The sequence below is a fragment of the Ursus americanus genome, chromosome 25 (genome assembly GCF_024610735.1).
Source record: "Ursus americanus isolate L20-20 chromosome 25, mUrsAme1.1.p, whole genome shotgun sequence".
NCBI classification, from domain to species: domain Eukaryota; kingdom Metazoa; phylum Chordata; class Mammalia; order Carnivora; family Ursidae; genus Ursus; species Ursus americanus.
Window position 1 is genome coordinate 9,696,403 of NC_142151.1, and position 8,482 is coordinate 9,704,884.

The window sequence follows — 8,482 nt, forward strand, 5'->3', positions numbered from 1 at the left end:
ACCCAACATGGAGCTGGAACCTACAACCCCAAGATCAAGAGTTGCATATCCCACCAACTCAGCCAGCCAGATGCTCCCATATGTTATATCACCATCCTACTTAAGATCCTTCGGCAGCTTCTAGTCAACTACAGAAAATAAAACGTAAGCCCCCTACGGATCACAGACACACAGACACACCCACCCCAGGACAAGGTCCCTGCTACCTTTTTAGCTTATCATTTCTTAGCTCCCATTTATACAAGAAAACACACCCACGTAATCACTCATTAACACCTTCATGCCTTCGTTTATGGACTTCTGAGTTCCTTCCCTACGTTTCCCTATCCTTACCAAAGCTATTAGAATGGCTGCTTCTTATTTGCGTTTAGCCCAGGCATGAGCTCCATAAAGCCTTCCTTACCGACAAACATAATCCTCACACTGCCACTCTGTACGTCAGAAGGAATGAGAATGGAGCCCTGAGTGTCCTGAAAGCTTGGTGACTGCACCATATTCTCCATACTTGTGGGGATCTTAGCTCCCTTTGTCCATCTTTGCTTTTAATCCATTCTCCGATAACCAGAGCAGTCAAAATAGATCATGTCACTCTGCTTTAAAACCTTCCAATTACATCTTCTCGCACTTAAAATAGCGTCCAGACTCCTTTACTGTGGCCTGTAAATTCAGTGACCATAAATCTCAGCTTGCTTCTGTCTCCCTGGTGTAACTTGGAATATACTGTCTTCGTTATCAAAACCCTTCTAAAGGGGCGCCTGAGTGGTGCAGTCGTTAAGCGTCTGCCTTCTGTTTGGGGCGTTATGGGATCGAGCCCCACCCACATCAGGCTCCTCTGCTGGGAGCCTGTGTCTTCCTCTCCCACCCCCCCCACCTGTGTTCCCTTTCTCTCTCTGTCAAATAAATAAAATCTTTAAAAAAAAACAGCCCTTCTAAAAATACAGTTACTCTACCTAAAAGGTTTGCTTCTTCAACTTTGCCTTGTTACTCTTGCTCACAGAAGTGCGGCCCCATTGGGCCTCCTAGTTCTCAAATACATCAGGTTCATTATCAATAGGTTCTGTGCATTTGTCCCCGTGTGCTTAAACTATTTTGCCTCAAAATCTTGTATGGCTCAGTCCATCTCGTGAGTTAGGTCTTAGTTAACAACCCCTAGAATACAAGCTCCGAAGCAAGTTCCTTGTCTGCCTCGAACACTGCTAGATGTACAGCGGATTAAGTGTTATCAATCTGGCTGGCTCCTATCAGAAGACAGAAACTACACAATGGTTTAAACAGAGAAAGTGGAATATAAAGAATGTAAAGCTGGGGCGCCTGGCTGGCTCAGAAGAGCTTGTGACTCTTGATCCCGGGGTTGTGAGTTTGAGCCCCACGTTGGATGTAGAGATTACTTAAAAAAAAAAAAAAAAAGCTATAATAAGAGTAAATAAAAAATAGGGGGGCAGCTGGCTGGCTCAGTCAGTGGAACAAGTGACTCTTGATCTTGGGGTTGTGACTTCTAGCCCTACATTGGCATGAAGCCTACTTTGAAAAAAAATTTTTTTTTCAAGATTTTATTTATTTATTTGAGAGAGGGAGAAATAGTAAGAGAGCAAGTTGGGGGGAGCAACAGAAGGGGAGGAAGAAGCAGGCTCTCCCTGAGCAGGGAGCCCAACACAGGGCTTGACCCTGGGACCCTGGGATCATGACCCCAGCCAAAGGTAGAGGCTTTACTGACTGAGCCACCCAGGCGCCCCTAAGGCTCAGATTTTACTGGAAAAGGCGAAGTTGCAGTCTATAGGATAGCAGAGAAATTGCTGGATTGCACAGGCCAGAGCTGGTGTGGCCTGGGAAGCTGGGGACAATGGTAGGTGAACCACAGCTGGTGGCCAGCCATGTGAGTCAGGGCACCAATATTGGGGGGGGGGGGGTACTTGGGGCCCTTGGGGGAAGTGAATGCCAGACAAGGGTTGGGGCTGTGAGGTGACTGATGGAGCTTGCATTCTGGCTGCATGACGGGCAGGGTGCTACCAAATATTGTTATATATGGTGTGGCCACTGGACACGGCAGGAAAAGCCCCCTTCTTCCTACAGTATCCTAACAGCACCGTCTACCGAAAATACTTCATTGTGCTTCATTTCTCAAGAAGAAATGACTTAAAGGAATCCCATCCATTACCAAAAGGTACTGAAGGATGAATTTGGAGCCGAGAGGCAAAAAATCAGTAACTGGCACAATAAATGTTAGATGGCTGGCTGGCTGGAGTGGTCCTGGGTCGAGAGAATTTACTCTTTCCACACCTCCCAAAGCCCACTTGTGCTTTTGATAAAATCCAAGTTGAAACGTACCACTTTTTTTTTTTTTTTTTTTTTTTTTTGAGCCTTAAGTGTTTGTTGCAGAACCTTTGGCCACGGTTCCAACAGGATGGCTGCAGCTGAAGTTGGGCTGGTGGCTCCCACCCAGGGTTGGGAAAGGTTGGAGGGGAGAGGAAGAAGGAGAGCCCCTGGGCCTGGAGCCTGGCGCTGCGAGATGCTGGGGACCAGGCCGCAGGTGAGCCCCAGTCCTCCAGCTCTGGCTCTACGTTCCGGGGCTTCCCTCCGCCATCCTATCACCATGGAGAACTCCTTGGGTGTCGACTCCCAAAGTGAGCCCAACGAATCACCCCTAGTGTCACATATGTGTCCTGGATCCGGGCCCTGGTTGCGGCGGCACAGGGTCGCGCCAGGCGCCCACCTTCCTCTTTTGAGCCGCTGCCCCACTCCCTCCGTGACCGCTGCCCGCTGCCCGCAGTGAGCTTGGAGCGCGCAGGTTTCCGGCCGAGCCTCCCCAGCCCCAGGTGTGGCCCTGCGGCCGCCCCCGCCCACTTCCTCCGCCCTTCCCCCCGCCCTCCCCCGCGGCGTGGCGGGAGGCCTGCCTGGCGCCGGGAAACCGCAGACCCTGCGGGAGGCGGGGCTTCGGCCGCGCCCTGACTGCGCAGGCGTAGACAGCCGCAAATCCGTCACCCGTATTCCGTTTGGTTCGAGATACTTAAAACGGGGGGCGCCAGGGTGGCACAGGGGTTAGGCGTGAGCCTTCGGCTCGGTTCGTGATCTTGGCGTTGTGGGATCGAGCCCCACATCAGGCTCCTCTGCTGGGAGCCTGCTTCTTCCTCTCCCACTCCCCCTGCTTGTGTTCCCTCTCTCGCTGGCTGTCTCTCTCTCTGTCGAATAAATAAATTTAAAAAATCTTAAAAATAAATAAATAAAATCTTTTAAAAAAAATCCTTAAAACGATTTTCTGGTTCTAGTCCAGGTCATAACCCAGCAAACCTTACAATGTAGGTGTTTCTCACCTGTCTTATTTTGAAGTGAATTTATCTACCCTTCCTGGATTGCTCTAGGCTTAGTGACTTGATTGATAAGCCTGAATCATGTGAGTTAGATTAGATAGATTTCAGAAAGAAAATCCAAACTTCATTTTTTTTTTAATGAGGAAATTGAGACCAATGAATGAATTGGCAAAACTGGAGCTGGCATGGTACCTCTGTCTCCTGACTAAATGCTCAAGGACTGGAATAAAGTTAGCCAATAAGGTGTAAGGGTGCCAGTTTCTACATATATTTACCAAAATATTTTATTAAAAAGTGTTTAATCCTGGGGCGCCTGGGTGACTCAGTCGTTAAGCGTCTGCCTTGGGCTCAGGGCTGATCCTGGAGTTCCGGGACCGAGCCCCACATCGGGCTCCTCTGCTATGAGCCTGCTTCTTCCTCTCCCACTCCCCCTGCTTGTGTTCTCTCTCACTGGCTATCTGTCTCTGTCAAAATAAATAAATAAAAATCTTAAAAAAAAAAAGTGTTTAATCTTTTTTTCTAAGGTTTTATTTATGAGAGAGAGAGCATGGGCAGGGGGAGGGGCAGAGGGAGAAGGACAAGCAGGGTTCTGCTTGGGGCGGGGGGGGGGGGGGGGGGGGGGGCCAAGGCTGCACCACCCTAGGATACTGAGATCATGACCTGGTCTGAAGGCAGACCCTTGATCAACTTAGCCACTCAGGCACCCCAACAAGTATTTAATCTTTATTAATCTGAAGTGAGAAAGGGATCCTATACTTTTTTTTTTTTAAGATTTTATTTATTTATTTGACAGAGATAGAGACAGCCAGCGAGAGAGGGAACACAAGCAGGGGGAGTGGGAGAGGAAGAAGCAGGCTCTCATCAGAGGAGGCTGATGCGGGGCTCGATCCCAGAATGCCAGGATCACGCCCTGAGCCAAAGGCAGACGCTTAACGACTGAGTCACCCAGGCGCCCCTATTTAACCTATCTTGATAACCAAAATAGACCATAAGACCAAAATCATAATGAAGATTAGAGGAAGATCACTTCATTAAGACAAAAGACCCAATTCACCATGGACATATAAGTTTTAAATATGTGTAGACCAAATAAAATGATATCAAAATATATAAAGCCGGGACGCCTGGGTGGCTCAGTCAGTTAAACATCTGCCTTCAGCTCAGGTCATGATCCCAGTGTCCTGGGATCAAGTCCCGCATCCGGTTCCTTGCTCAGTGGGGAGCCTGCTTCTCCCTCTGCCCCTCTCCCTGGCCTGTGCTCGTGCTCTCTCTCTGACAAATAAATAAACTCTTTAAAATTTATACACACACACACACACACACATATAATAAAGCAAAACTGATAAAATTAGCAAATCAACCATAACAATTGGAGAATTCAACATGTCAATTTCAATTAACCATAGGTTAAGCAGAGTAAGAAACCTGCATACTCAAATTCTTTATCATGGACTCTCCTTCTTTGTACAAGGAAGAAATTAACATTTTGTTTGTCATATATTTTGCAAATGTAGATTTCTTCCCCCACCCTATGGAATTAAAAAATTATTAATCAAATTTAACAATCTTTTCCTTTATAAACTTTGTGTATTAATTCCTTCTTTAAAAAAGACTTTTTATTCCCATACGTATTAAATATTAAAAATATTTATCAATGTTTCTTCTAGTAATTTTATAGCTTTCACTTATGTTCAAATCTTTGATTTCTATGAGATTTATTTGTGGGTATGCTGTGAAATAAGGATTCATCTTTGTGTTTTTTTCCTCAATACCTAGTTTTTTCCTCAATATCATTTACCCAACAATCCATCTTTTCTTCTTTGATTTGAAATACCGACTTTACTGTATATTAAATTTTCATATGTACTTAGGGCTATTTTGGGCCATCTTTGTCCCATTGATCTATTTTTTCTGCAACACCAAATTGCTCACATATTTCAAAAATATCTGCTGGGCTACTCCCTCCCCGTTTTCCTTTTGTGGAATTTTCCAGGTTAATTTTTTCAGCTTCCAGAAAGAAACCCATCCTTCTAGTATTTTAATTGGGATAACATTGAATATAAATTCATTTGAGGAGCACTGACATTTTTACAATATTAAGTTTTCCTATCTGTATATTCCTCAGAAGAGTTTTGGGTTTGGGGTTTTTTTTTTAAGATTTTACTTATTTATTTGAGAGAGATAGTGCGAGCAAGGGGAGGGGCAGAGGGAGAGGGAGAGACTCTGAAGCCGACTCTACATGGAGCAAGGAGTGCGGAGCCCGACTTGGAGCTCGATCCCAGGACCCTGAGATGATGATCTGAGCTGAAATCAGGAGCTGGCCGCTTAACTGACTGAGCCACCCAGGCGCCCCCTCAGAAGAGTTTTACAGTTTTATTCATAGACCTTCTCAAATAAAATACTTAGGAGATATTTTGTATCATTTTATTTTATTGGTGCTTATTGCAAATGGCATCTTTAGTATTGAAAAATAGGTTTAATAGAATCTGGAAAATAAAACACTGGAATAATTTCCGTCACTGCAAGAGTATCTCAGCAATGTTTTATGTAAGAACTCTTTAAAATACTATTTTGGGGGCACCTGGGTGGCTCAGTCAGTAAAGTGTCTGCTTTTGGCTCAGGTCATGATCTCAGGGTCCTGGGATCGAGCCCCGCATCGGGCTCCCTGCTTAGTGGGGAGTCTGCTTCTCTCCCTCACTCTCCCTCTGTGCTCTCATTCTCTCTCAAAAAAAATTAAATAAATAAATTTAAAAAAATAAAACACTATTTTAGGAGCACCTGGGTAACCGTCAGTTGAGCATCGGACTCTTGGTTTGTGCCCGGGTCCTGATCTCAGGGTCATGAGATCAAGTCCTGAAATGGGCTCCACGCTCAGCACAGAGTCTGCTTGAGAGTCTCTCTCTCTCTCTCCCTCTCTCCTCTGTCCCTTCAGCTCATGCCCTCTCTCTCTCTCAAAAATAAATTAATTAATAAATCTTTATTTAAAAAGTACTATTTTAGGGGCGCCTGGGTGGCTCAATCATTAAACATCTGCCTTCGGCTCAGGGTGTGATCCCAGGGTCCTTGGATCGAGCCCCACATTAGACTCCCTGCTCAGCAGGAAGCCTGCTTCTCCCTCACCCACTCCCCTTGCTTGTGTTCCCTCTCTCACTGCCTCTCTCTGTCAAATAAATAAGTAAAATCTTTAAAAAAATAAAATGAAATAAAAGTACTATTTTAGTCCACTGGTGTATCCAATCAATGTGGGTGGAAGGGTGGATTTTTATGCCTTCTGTTTTACATGCTAAGTAGGGAAGCATTTCCCAGTCAGACACATTAGCCATTCCTATAAATATTTTCAGGTAAAGGAGACACAACCGTTTTACATAAAGCCTCTTCAAACGTACCAATTTCTGTCCAAATTTTCATCCCTTGAATTCTTATATCCTCCCAACCAAACTGTAGCCCCCATTAGGACTTCACCAAGACATTTTGGAACCACAGTGCATGGGGCTGCCATGTCAAGGGTCCTAGAAATGTCACTTCTCCACCCAATGACTATTTTACCTACTCATGTGCACATGGCTTTTGGTTCCCAACTGGGGTCAGGCCAAAGAACCTAGGCCCTCTCAACATTTCTTTTTTGACTAATTGCAAGAACATCACCCCAGGTAATTGGAGGTCAAGTTTCTTGAATTTCTCCAAACTGGGACAAATAAAGCAGGTTTATTCATCCCGCAATTTTGAAGGAACAATAGTAGTCTCATATACTATTCTTACAATCCAGATCCTTCCAGTAATATGCCAGTTTTTTTGTAGAAAAAGAGCACAGAAACGAATTAGAAATAAGACATTGTAATTTATGAGAATGATAGTGTAGAAAGTAAGCAAAATGCTTATTAGACAGGACCAAGGTACCAGCACCCCAGGCTTTAAAATTAGGATTATAGGGTCTCCTTTGTATATGTTAATATACCAGATTTGCCTGGGGGTAAGTAGAGAAGGAAGGGCTTCATGACACTGGTATGGAAGATTAGACTTTTTTTTTTTTTAAGATTTTATTTATTTATTTGACACAGAGAGACAGCCAGCGAGAGAGGGAACACAGCAGGGGGAGTGGGAGAGGAAGAAGCAGGCTCCCAGCCAAGGAGCCTGATGTGGGGCTCGATCCCAGAACGCTGGGATCACGCCCTGAGCCGAAGGCAGACGCTTAATGACTGCGCCACCCAGGCGCCCCGGAAGATTAGACTTTTGACGCTTAGCAGGTAAGGAAAAGGTGGACCTTACCTTAAATTAGCAATCTCCAAAAAGGTTGCTGGAAAGGTACACTGATAACATACATGTGAAAGAGGTACTGAGAACACATATTTGAAAACAAAAGGATAACACTATTTAGAATAACAAAAAGTATATTTAATATCTATAAATATTTGTCCAAAGGAGTTAAGCATTAACCATCTTTTCTGTTAATTGAATGCTTATCTTAATACGTGACTTAGAGTTATTTTTTATTATGGAAAGGCTGATTTCCTCCTTATAGTCTTACTAAGACAAGGACTGAGAATTGCCATTGTGTTTAGCAATATGGAGATCATTGATGATCTTGAGAGGAACAATTTTGGTGGAGTGATGGTGTTGAAAATTTTATTGTCGTGGGTTCAAAATAGAATGGAAGGATTTTAGATGAAATATACTTCAAGAAAAGGGAGTATTAAAAGAGAATAATAAAGGGGCGCCTTGGTGGCTCAGTCGGTTGAGCGGCTGGCTGCCTTTGGCTCAGGTCATGATCTCTGGGTCTTGGTGATCAAGTCCTATGTCGGGCATCCTGCTCAGCAGAGAGTGGGCTTTTCTCTCACTCTCCCTCTGCTCTCCCCACTTCTCATTCTCTCTCTCTCTCAAATAAATAAATAAAATCTTTAAAAAAAAGAATAATAGGATGATAAAGTGATTTTTAAGAAACAAAATAAATCAACATATTAGAAAGGCCTAATACCTTAGTCTTGGATCAAATGTACTTGGATCGAAAATTATTTAAGAACACATGAAGTAGGGGCGCCTGGGTGGCACAGCGGTTAAAGCGTCTGCCTTCGGCTCAGGGCGTGATCCCGGCGTTCCGGGATCGAGTCCCACATCAGGCTCCTCTGCTATGAGCCTGCTTCTTCCTCTCCCACTCCCCTGCTGTGTTCCCTCTCTCGCTG